Source organism: Capra hircus (genome assembly GCF_001704415.2).
Source record: "Capra hircus breed San Clemente chromosome X unlocalized genomic scaffold, ASM170441v1, whole genome shotgun sequence".
NCBI classification, from domain to species: Eukaryota; Metazoa; Chordata; class Mammalia; order Artiodactyla; family Bovidae; genus Capra; species Capra hircus.
Window position 1 is genome coordinate 26,952,909 of NW_017189517.1, and position 12,978 is coordinate 26,965,886.

The window sequence follows — 12,978 nt, forward strand, 5'->3', positions numbered from 1 at the left end:
CATACATGAAAATGACATATTCATTTTCTTATTCCACTATGCAAGATAAGTTCTAGAGAACCAGTGTGCAGTGATATGAGTGTTCAGTTCAGTTCAGTTCAGTTCAGTCGCTCAGTCATGTCCGACTCTTTGCGACCCCATGAATTGCAGCACGCCAGGCCTCCCTGTCCATCACCATCTTCCGGAGTTCACTCAGATTCACGTCCATCGAGTCAGTGATGCCATCCAGCCATCTCATCCTCTGTCGTCCCCTTCTCCTCCTGCCCCCAATCCCTTCCAGCATCAGAGTCTTTTCCAATGAGTCAACTCTTCCCATGAGGTGGCCAAAGTACTGGAGTTTAAGCTTTAGCATCATTTCTTCCAAAGAAATCCCAGGGTTGATCTCCTTCAGAATGGACTGGTTGAATTTCCTTGCAGTCCAAGGGACTCTCAAGAGTCTTCTCCAAAACCACAGTTCAAAAGCATAAATTTTCCGGTGCTCAGCCTTCTTCACAGTCCAAATCTCACATCCATACATGACCACTGGAAAAACCATAGCCTAGACTAGACGGACCTTAGTCGGCAAAGTAATGTCTCTGCTTTTGAATATGCTATCTAGGCTAATTATAACTTTCCTTCCAAGGAGTAAGCATCTTTTAATTTCATGGCTGCAGTCACCATCTGCAGTGATTTTGGAGCCCCCCCAAATAAAGTCTGACACTGTTTCCACTGTTTCCCCATTGTAGTTGGCAATATTGTAGTGTGTATTTGAAACTTGCTGAAAGGTTAGTTCTCTCCATAAAAAAGTAAAATGGTAACTGTGTGGGGTGATTTGTGGTGAATATTTAACAATGTATACATATATTGGGTCACTAGGTTACATATGTTAAATTCAGTTGAAGCTTGAACAACTTGGGGGTTAGGGGCACTGGCCCTTCACAAAATCCCAGTATAACCTTAAAATTGGGCCCTCCACATCCAACCAACCGTGGATCATGTAGTGCTATAATACATACTTATCTAAAGAAAGCCATGTGTAGGTGGACATGCACGTAGAGTTCAAACATGTTCAAGGGTCAACTATATATATGGATTTTTTTTGGTCTTGCCATTAGTCATGTGGGATTCTAGTTCCCTGACCAGGGGTCAAATCTGAACAGTGGAAGCTCAGAGTCCTAACCTCTGAACCGCCAGGGAAGTCCCTGTATATATAGTTTTTGATTGTTCATTGTACCTCCATAAAGCTGGAAAAAATACTACCAAAAAATCCTTCTCAAATACAGGTGTTATTTTTACTCAGGTGAAATCCACATCACATGAAGTTAACCACTTAAAAGAGTATATAATGTCATAGCATTTAGTACATGCACAATGTTGTGAATAGATATACCTACATGTCTATACATTTGAGGGTGGTAACCTGTTGAGAGGAGTATATTATTTGTAAGAACGATCAGAGAGGAGGTATTCTGGAGACAGTGTGAAGTTTCTTCTTAGCAATCTTTGTCTTCTGTCTTTGTCCCTAAGCTTGAGTTACTACTTAGCTTTAGATTATATAGAATTTGACCTCTAATACCAGGAATAAATATTAATAGCTAAAAAGGTAGGTCCTGCAGACATATTAGCACTAATTCCTACTCATCACTCACTCGTTCTGTAATGTCAGGTAAGTTGCTTCATCTCTTTGAGCCTGTTTCTTTGTTTGTAAAAGTAAGATGTCATGGTGGGGCTTCCTGGTGGCTCAGATGGTAAGGAATTTGCCTACAATGCAGGAGACGCAGGTTCTGTCCCTGGGTTGGGAAGATCCTTTAGGAAAGAACTGGAGAAGGAAATGGCAACCTGCTCTAGTATTCTTGCCTGGAGAATCCCATGGACAGAGAAGCCTGGCAGGCTATAGTCCATGGGACTGCAGAAGAGTCTGACATGACTTAGCAACTAAACAGCAACAAAGATGTCATAGTATCTACCTCAGAGAGTGCTGTACACATTAAGTGAGCTCGTAGGAGCCCTTTGCACAGAGTAAAGTTCAATAAACACGATCTATTGTCATTGTGATCAGCAATATTATAACCTTCAGCATTAGCATCTGAAATGACATGTGATCTTTTTGCCTCTGAGGAGGAGAGCATTGTCTTTGGATGGGCATACAAGGCCTATCAACCGGGGAGGTGGAGGAGGAAGGAAGCACTGTGTTGGCTACAGTCATTTTTTTTTTTTTTTGGTTTTACACAAAGAGGTGCTGCCTCAACAGGAAACAGTTCTAAAATTTAACTTAGTTAGGAGGTTGGAGAGTGTCAGTTTCTTGAACGATGGCCTGGTCCTGAATCCCAGGGAAAGAAAATAAATCGTTTCTGTGAGAGTTTCTGTAAGTGTCATGCTGTAGAACATTCTCACACTCCACTGACCTCTTCACCTTGACCAAGCCTTTCAGATGCTGTCACTGGAACTTCCCCGGAGGTGAAATCTGGGCTTTATAGGACCATTTCCATTGAGCTCGTTATGCTGCGGGTTCCTTAGAGACCATTCGAGAAGCCTGGGTTCATTATTCCCCCCCAGCATGGTGTCATTAGGGAAAACCAGATCTGCCACTTAAGTGCTTCCAGGCCTTTGGAAGAAAGTGTCAAGTGAGATGACAAGTCTTGTCTGTCTGTACGGTGCTTCCGATTCTCCTCCACAGGAATCCTCACATTTGGCCCGCCTTTGGCCAGATCTGTGCTTTGTTGTTTCTGGGCATGCTAGAATTTTTCTGGCAATTGAACACATTTGTGGGGTTTAATGGTCTTCGGTTGACAAAGCCACTTGTTCCTTCCTTTTTTTTTTTTTTTCTTCAAATACGATTTTTTCTAAGGGTAAGAGGAGTTTTATTGTAGTCTGTTTAAATAGCCTCAGAGTAATGACTGTGTAATTGAATGCAGTCCAACTGTTGATAGCGTTTCAACTAACAGCGTAAACCATTAGGAGAGACTGGAAATACGAGGCTTTCATATGTGCATGTGGCTACAACTGGATGAGGAAACATAGATCTCTTATTTAAGAAAAATACCCAGGGATGCTTTTGTAAGCAAAGACTCCTTTTTAATGCAATTAAATAGGTGGGACTCAGGCTCAGAGACAGGATGGAACAAAGAAGACTCCTCAAATATGAAGTCAGGGGTGCACAGGGGAAATTGGGGGCAGGTCAAGGGATCTGATTTTGTTTCTGGGTCCCTTCTAATTTCCTGTGTGGCTTTGCCTAGACACTTTACCTTTCTGGGCCTCAATTTCCTTATTTGTATGAAGATTGGACCAGAAAAACTCTAAGATCACTTTGGTTACAGACGTCTGTGCTTCAGTAATTCCAGATAGAAAAAATAATTTTCTTTAATTTGGGTGAAAGTTAAGGATTATTGCTAAAGAGGAACTGAATCACCCATTGTTGTGATTTTGCAAAAATTATCCTATTTTTTTTCTTTTGACTGCATGGCATTGGGGATCTTAGTTCCCAGACCAGGGATTGAACCTGTGCCCCCTGCAGTAGAAGCATAGAGTGTTAACCACTGGACCACCAGGGAAGTTCCTGTAAAAATTATTCTAGAATGGCTATTTGTGTTGCCAAGAAGCACTAAATGCATGATCCTGAGTTTTGAGTTGATATAAGTTCTCTGATCATATCTTACCCTGTGCCTTTGCGCTTTCTCATCTAGCTGGGGAAAAATAAAGACCCTAAATGTTTAAATAGTGTTCTGCAATTTCCAGTTTTTTACAAATGTAACAACCCATGAGGTTGGGCATGAATTACTATCTTCATGTCTATAGATGAGGAATATGGGGTGCAGAGAAGTTGAGCAACTTACTCTTGGTCATATGTCTAGTAAGTGATGGAGCTGGAACTTCATCCCAGGACATATGTCTCTAGGATTGGTTCCCATACAACTCCATATCTTGAATTGTGATAATCGTTTTATTGAGCAATTGTTTTACACCAGATATTATAAAAACTTTTTTGTTGTTGTTGTTTGCTTATTACCCTCCTTATTTTCCAGACATGGAAACTAAGGTACAGAGAAGTGGTGAATCTTGGTTAAGGTCAAATCCCTCTTATAAGATAGAGCTGAGATCAGATTGCCTGTTTTGACTGTAGCTCTGTCCTCTTACTAGTATGATTTTAATAATTACTGTGTTAGCCTGCTTCTTTTGCTAAACAAACCTTTTTCAAAGGTGATTTCAGTAAGTATGTGATTGCAAAAGCCTTGGAAGTAGGAGCTGAAAAGCCAGGTTAGGCTAAGATGAACTATTCTCATCTCCAAACTGCACAGCTGTAGTTTCAGCCCTTGTCCAACCATCATCCATGAGGTATTCCCTGAAGTTGTGCAGAGTGGTTCTAGAAAACTGTTCTGTTCCAGCTGCCTGGATCATTCTTTCATCAGATGAGCTTGTTCTTTCCCTTCACTCAGCCTCTGTTCAACCACACCTTCTTCGGAGAGGCCTACCCTGAAGACTTTATCCAAAATGGCACCCTTGCCTTTCTAGCTGCTTGCTCTGTCTTCTTTTACTCTTTAGCACTTGTCGCCACCAGAGAGACTAAATATCTCTTTAGTCATTTGTTGTCTACCTCCTTCTACTATTGTTGTTGTTGTGCAGTTGCTCAGTTGTGTCTGACTCTTTGCAAGCTTGTGCACTGCAGCATGCCAGGCTTCCCTGTCCTTCACCATCACCTGGAGTTTGCTCAAACTCCTGTCCATTGAGTTGGTGATGCCATCCAACTGGTTTGATCTACTTGCTGTCCAAAGGACTCTCAAGAGTCTTCTCTTGGTTCAGCTGGTAAAGAACCTGCCTGCAATGCGGGAGTTGCTAGTTGCTAAGTCACTTCATTTGTGTCCGACTCTGTGTGACCCCATAGACGGCAGCCCACCAGGCTCCCCCGTCCCTGGGACTCTCCAGGCAAGAACACTGGCAATGCGGGAGACCTGGGTTCAATCCCTGGGTTGGGAAGATCCCCTGGAGAAAGGAAAGGCTACCCACTCCAGTATTCTGGCCTGGAGAATTCCATGGACTGTATAAAGTCGGACACGACTGAGCAACTTTCACTTTCTAGCACCACAGTTCAAAAGAATCAATTCTGCAATCTCCAGGATTTTTGAGGGCAGGATTTTTGTCTGGTTTGTTCGTTGTTGTAGTTACAGCTCCTAGAACAGAACTAGGTGCAGAATATTTACTCTGTAAATATTTGTTGAATGAATGAAAAGAACAATGACAGTGAGAGTAGTGGTGGTTACCTATGTCTGAAGAGTAAGGATGTAGGTGTGAACATGGGCAAGGGTCACTAGAAATTCTGGCCAGCGTCAGGAAACTGAAGGTGGGATGTGTTGTCCAGCTGGGTAAATCAGAATGTGCTGAAATGAGACAGCTCAGTGAAATGAAAATATATCCTGCCATATCAGTAAATAAGAAATGTCCAGTCATCAGCGATTTTTGGCCTCCAAATGTGAATGAGGGCTCCCAAAACAGCGATCCAGCGGATGCTGCCACTCCCCATGGTGATTGCTGAGGAGCTGGGGGAATGCAGGAAGCAAGCTGAACAAGGAAATAAGATTGGCCCCAGATAGCTGAGGTGCAATGAAAGGAGTGAATTCAGTGAGCCCAGAGGCTTGCATCTTCCCATACATGGAATGCTAAATTCCTTAACTTGATACCTGACCTTTGATGTTCAGATTATCTGCTCCCTATGTTGCAAATTTGTATATAGCCTGACTCCCCCACTTGCCTCCTTGGAGCAGTTTTCTCAGAGCTGTCTCCTGGGTTCAGAGTCCTAAACATTCCCACCAAATAAAAAAAAATTCTACTTTCATGTTGTGACTTTTTTTTGTAGTTGACAGCTCCAAATAAAAAATCAGGTAGCTTTAGGTTTTAAAGTAAATGGATCTTCCCAAATTTCAATTTAAACTATGGATTCTGGGATCTTTAGAGCTCATTCAGTCCACCTCCATAACAAGGAGAGTGAGACAGGGGAAGAAGTAATAATTTGCCCAAGATCAAACCTGTCCTCTTAGCTGACAAGATCAAATGGAAGCCTGGAAAGCTGAGTGACCTTGCCCTGGGAGACATTTTCATGTGATACGATGATAGACTGGATAATTCCTAATGACGGAATGAGTTTCTTTTGACTTTTATGACTGTTTTGCTAGTGATCCATGTTTGAAGACCAAGGGGTCCACTGAGATATTGTGGCTTATAAGAAATACAGATTTAATCAGTTAGCTGACCAAAAGATATTGGCTCACAGCTCCTAAAACCCTTGCAGTTTCCTAAGCCTTAAAAGTGTCTTTTGCTATGTTCATAGAGTGACTTTTGGAAAACAATTAGGATGGGGGGGCACTGGTTGCCAGGAGAAACAAATCACATGATTAGAGGGTTGGAGCTTTCAGTCCCCCTTCTCCCTCCACCCTCTCCCCATCCCCAGCTCTACCCCCTGACCTCTGGGGAGGGGAGAAGCCTCTGGAGGTTGAATTTCTTTTCTTTTCTTTTTAAAATAAATTTATTTATTTTAGTTGGAGGCTAATTACTTTACAAGATTGTATTGGTTTTGCCATACATCAACATGAATCCTCCACGGGTGTACAGGTGTTCCCCATCCTGAATCCCCTTCCCACCTCCCTCCCCATACCATCCCTCTGGGTCATCCCGGTGCACCAGCCCCGAGCATCCTGTATCATGCATTGAGCCTGGACTGGTGATTCGTTTCATATATGATACTATACATGTTTCAATGCCATTCTCCCAAATCATCCCACCCTCTCCCTCTCCCACAGAGTCCAAAAGACTGTTCTATACTGGAGGTTGAATTTCAAAAATAGTCAGTGGTTAATCGAGCATGCCTAAATAATGCTGCTGCTGCTGCTGCTGCTAAGTCTTAGCGTCAGTCGTGTCCTACTCTGTGTGACGCCATAGACGGCAGCCCACCAGGCTCCCCCATCCCTGGGATTCTCCAGGCAAGAATACTGGAGTGGGTTGCCATTTCCTTCTCCAATGCATGAAAGTGAAAAGTGAAAGTGAAGTCACTCAGTCGTGTCCGACTCCTAGCGACCCTATGGACTACAGTCCACCAGGCTCCTCTGTCCATGGGATTCACCAGGCAAGAGCACTGGAGTGGGTTGCCATTGCCTTCTCCGCCTAAATAATGAGGCCCCCCATAAAAGCCCAAAAGAATGGGGTTTGTAGAACTTCCGGGTCAGCGAACACAGGGCTATTTGGGCAGAGGTGTGTATCTGCTGAGAGCACATACCCTCCGTGTACCCCTTCCACTGGATGTTCGTCTGAATCCTTTATCATAACCTGTAATAAACTGCTAAAGGTAAGTGTTTCCCTGAGTGTTCTTGTGGGTCAAGAACCCAAGGAGGAGGGCTGTGGGGACTTCTGATCTATAGTCAGCCAATCAGAAGCACAGGTAATAACTTGGACTTGGAACCGGTGCCTGAAGTGTGTGTTGGTGTGTGTGTTGGGGGGATGTTTCGTCTTATGGGACTGAGCCCTTAAAGTGTGGAATCTGACACTACCACCTGGTAGGCAGTATCAGATTTGAGGTAAATTGTAGAACATCCAACTGGGGTTGCAGAGAATTGCTTGATGTGGGGAAAAACCTCCACACATTTGGTGAAGTGTTTTGTGTGAGTAGCCAAGAAGACTCATGAGTGGGAAACTGAATTTTTCAAATGCAGCAGCCTATAAGTAACCAAAATATACCAAAAATATTTTTAGGAATACAATTTCATTAAGATTTCAGGAATTGTTTTGCTCTATGGAAACACCTGGGAAGTCTTTACCGATGTCGAGAGATACAAATTTGATTGTGATTCTAATGTGCTGGGGCTTCCCTGGTGGCTCAGACGGTAAAGAATCTGCCTGCAACGTGGGAGGTCTGGGTTCGATCCCAGGGTTGGGAAGATCCCCTGGAGGAGAGCATGGCAACCCACTCCAGTATTATTTCCTGGAGAATCCCAATGGACAGAGGGGCCTGGTGGGCTACAGTCCATGGGGTCACAAAGAGTCAGACACGACCGACGGACTAAGCACACACTAATGTGCTGACTAGTTTAAGACTCATAGACTTGGAGGTCAGGAGTGTGAATTTGGGAAGCAGACAGAGTAGCATTTATTAATCAACTGATTTACAAAAAATGTATTTATTTGGCTGCACTGGGTCTCAGGTGTGGCATGCCGGATCTTTAATTATGGCATGTGAGCTCTAGTTCCCCATCCAGGGATCAAACCTGGGTCCCTGCATTGGAAGCCCTGAGTCTTTAGCCATTAGACCACCAGAAAAGTCCTCAAAGTAAGGTTTAAATCACCTCTCTGTCTTACCAGCTGCTATGATTTTTGAGTAACTTAATCGCTCTGAGCCTTAGCTTCTCTATTTGTCAAATGAAAGCAACCGATCTCACAGGAATTTTGTAGGGATTTCATGAGATAAGGTCCATAAAGCGTGCAATATGTTGTCTGAACCACGTAAGCAGTTGATAAAAAATAGCTGCTATTACCACTGTTATTATTATCATGCCAAATAATAGTAATTATTATACTGAATAATCAGTTCCCCCCTCCCCCCGTATTCAGAAGGTGACTACTTTAAGAGTTTGTTATGATCCACATAGTCAAAGGCTTTAACGTAGTCAGTGAAACAGAGGTAGATGTTTTTCTGGAATCCCCTTGCTTTCTCTATGATCTAATGAATGTTGGCATTATTATATCTGGTTCCTCTGCCTTTTCTAAACCCAGCTTAAACATTTGGAAGTTCTCTGTTCATGTGATGCTGAAGCCTAGCTTGGAGGATTTTGAGCATAACTTTACTAGCATGGGAGACAAGTGCAATTGTCCACTGATTTGAGCATTCTTTAGTACTTCCCTTCTTGGGAACTGGGATGAGGATTGATCTTTTCCAGTCCTGTGGCCACTGCTGGGTTTTCCAAATTTGCAGACATATTAAGCACAGCACTTTAACAGCATCATTTTCTAGGATTTTAAATAGCTCAGCTGGAATTCCATCACCTTCACTAGCTTTATTAGCAGCAGTGCTTTAGGGAAGCCTGGCGTGCTGTAGTCCATGGGGTCATAGAGAGGAAGACACTACTTGGCAATTGAACAGCAACAACAGCACTTTAAGGGTGTATGAGGATTAGTGTCTCTTGGACTGCAAGGAGATCCAACCAGTCCATCCTAAAGGAGATCAGTCCTGAGTGTCCATTGGAAGGACTGATGCTAAAACTGAAACTCCAATACTTTGGCCACCTCATGCAAAGAGTTGACTCATTGGAAAAAACTCTGATGCTGGGAGGGATTGGGGGCAGGAGGAGAAGGGGACAACAGAGGATGAGATGGCTGGATGGCATCACTGACTCGATGCATATGAGTTTCAGTGGATCTTTGTGCATGGTGTTAGGAAGTGTTTAACTTCCTTCTTTTACATGTAGCTGTCCAGTTTTCCAAGCACCATTTATTGAGGAGTCTGTCTTTGCCCCATTGTATATTCTTGCCTCCTTTGTCAAAAATAAGATATGCATAGGAGCATGGGTTCATTTCTGGGCTTTCTATCTTGTTCCACTGGTCTATATTTCTGTTTTTGTGCCAGTACCATACTGTCTTGATAACTGTCAGAGCTCTGTGACTTTAAATGAAGTCAGATTTTACATTTGTGCATTTTGGCTGGCAAGATTGGCAACAGTCCTGTGAGTTGAAGCAATACCATACTTCTGTGTTTGGTAAGGAACACATTCACCAAAATATCAGAAAGTTGGAGTCAGCTAAGAGAGAATGGGAAGCAATACAGAATGTTTGCAAATACCTTTATTTGGGCCATTCTTCAAAAACAGACCCATTCTATGCATCTCATATTTTCAAAATACATTTCAATTAACTTCTGGTTGTGTTTTTAAGAGTAAAATGGAGTTGATTCTGAATGAAAGAGTGTATGATCCTAGTTTAGAGAATGATTTCTGTTAAAATGACTTGAAATTCATTTTGCAAATCATGCTTATTGTGATATTAGACCTTGCCTACAGACATAATGGAAGAGTATTCCCTCCTAATCTAATGGAACCAATTTTCATAACAGCATCTCTCATAATTTTCCATAATTATTAGTCAAAACGTACAAACGTCCACACATTGCTGGCAATAAGTCTCAAATAGGATGGAAATGAGCTTACACTTCTTCCATGTGGGTGATCACACATTTTTTGAATGTCTTAATGGAACTGACACAGAAAACTTTGTGGGCCTGTTTTCCCAGAGATAAGGAGGAAAGCTAATTAAGACCTTAGTCACTTCTATGGGGGGTATTATAAGGTACAAGAAGCTTTTAATTGAGTTTTGCTTCCCTTTAAAAAAATGATCATTTCCGCCTCCATATTCAGGCGATATTTCTTCTGTTTCCTTCAAAATAATGCTTGTTTGATCTTAGTTATAAATGACACGTGGCAAATAGGCTTTATGTGCCAAATAAAATAACGAAGTTGGGAGAAATTCACCCTTTTTTTTTTTAAGTAAACTCTTTTAATTTTGCGTTCTTGGTTTATATTAAACACAGATACCAATGGCTGTATTGTCAATTGTTACCAACATCCTGTGAGACCTTGAGCCTGTGTGTGGATTTGAACATTTTCAGTTGTAAATTGCTTAATGCCCCCAGCCCTCTTCTTCCCCCTGCCCCGACTTCAGCTGCAGGATAAATGAGTTCAGCTCAGTTGTGTCCGACTCTTTGCGACCCCATGGACTGTGGCATGCCAGGTTTCCCCGTTCATAACCATCTCCCGGAGCTTGCTCAAACTTGTGACCATTGAGTTGGTGATGCCATCTAACTATCTCATCCTTTGTTGTCCCCTTCTCCTCCTGTCTTCAGGATAAATATCCTGCAGGATAAATAGCTTCCCTTTTATGGTGCTGTTAGATCTTGGCAAGTTTGAGTTAATTTCAGAACATTCGATACTGTAGCTCACTCCTGTCATTTTCCAACACCCAGAAGCGTACCTTGCGTAGGCACCATCTCTCTGCAGCCCACTCAGTAACATGAGTAATGATCTGTAAGTGAACCATATCAAGAGTGGAAGGGCTTTGGATAATTTAGATAAGAAAATTTGAACAAGTGTACGTTTCTCTAAAAGTTGTCGCTCTGATTTTCTGCTTAGTGGGACTACCCGATCCGTTGATGCAAAACACCTCTCAGAGGTCTAGAAACTATTTTTTCACCCAGCCAGGGAGAGCACCTGCCTGTGTGCTTATGGGGTGTGTGTTTTGCCTGTGTGTGTACCTTCGCATGTCTCCAGAAATTAGAATGGTAGATCCATAGTTCCTTTCAGACTCATGAATAATAAATACTGGACAGACGAGCATAGATGATGTTTTTCTCCTGTTAGCACCCCAGCAGATTCCTGGATGACTGTTCGGAGCCCCACCAGCATCTGACGCTCTGCCAACTTGTAATTAAAACTCTTTAGAGAGAAGGCTATGTGTCCTCTGACATTGATTGACCCCCTGCTCAGTGCCTCTGTGACAAAGGGCAGGAAACCCGGTTTGGGCCTTTCTTCCCTTTTACAGTGAGTCATTCTAGAAGAGGGAATCTCAATCCCCAAAGAGAAAACCTAGTAACAGGTAGAAGACCTGGATTCGAGGGGTGAGAGAACCTTAGTTAGATTTTTTTTTCTTTTGATGTGGATCATTTTTAAAGTCTGTATTGAATTTGTTACAGTATTGCTTCTGTTTATGTTTTGGTTTTTTGGCCCCATGGCATGTGGAGTCTTAGCTGCCCAACCAGGCATTGAACCCATAGCCTCTGTGTTGGAAGGCGAAGTCTTAACCACTGGACCGCCAGGGAGGCCCCAGGTACTTTCTAATTGCGTTTACTCTTAACACATTTAAATTTTTCTAGCCAGAGCCTAGGAAGAATAGACCACAGTATTGGGTGGCATTCTAGGGAAGGAAGCCAATGTAGGTTTGGGGAGGCTGTTCCAGGAACCCTATTATATAAATGAGCAGGAGAAATTGCTAGAAACCAGCCCTGTTTGGTGCTGAGAACTCTTACCATTTCCTACACTTACTCACCTGTTTGTCCTTCCTAACAACTTTAGGAAATGAGCTGGGCAATGGCAGTTATCCCCATTTTATAGATGACAAAACTGAGGCCCAGGGAATTTATTCAAGGTCACACAGTCGGCGGCCATATCAGAGCTGCTTCTCTTTTCAGCTCTTCTGCAGCTTACATCTGTAATGCAAAATAACTCTGTATGCCTCTGGGTTTTGCTGTTGCTGTTGTTAGTTTTTGACTGAAAAGGATGAAGAATTTATTTCACCTCCATCACCTCATCCTTCCCACCCTGACTTCTTTATCAATGTGTAGTAAGCAATGACCAGGACCATGAGGAAGTCACTTCCCTGTGCTGAGCTCCAGTTTTCTCGTCTGTAAAGTGAGAGTTGGATCAGATTCTCTTGAAGTTTCCTTTCAGTCTTGACCTTTTGTGATGCATTGAGAATCAGTGAGCAGTCTCTGAATCATTTATGCAGTTTCTGGTTCCACTTGCTACACAGTTATTGTAGAAGAAATGTTGCCCCAGTCTGTGTATGAATCAGTGAGGAGTGAAGAGTTAATGCTTAAATTTGGACCTTATGGTTGCAACCATGACTTATGTTGAGAAAGAATGTTAAGGTTTCTTTGTCCACTGACCTGTATCAACACAAGTGAACCAGAAAACTGCTGCTCATGCTACATCCTCACCAGACTGCCCCATCACCAGTGATGCTAAATGATCTTGATAATCCCTGAAGGAAAAGTGGAAGTCCATTTGTCCTTTCGATTCCATAACTGGCCTGACATTGAGTCCCAGAGACCATGCCCATCAAGCCTCTCTCTCCACTGGTAAGAAACGCTGTAGGTCATCTTATCAGGCCATGATTAGGCTGATGTGCCTTTTTTTGCTCTGGACTATTTTAGTTATCTTCATTTTCAGACGTCAGTCTTAAGGGATGATTCAGACA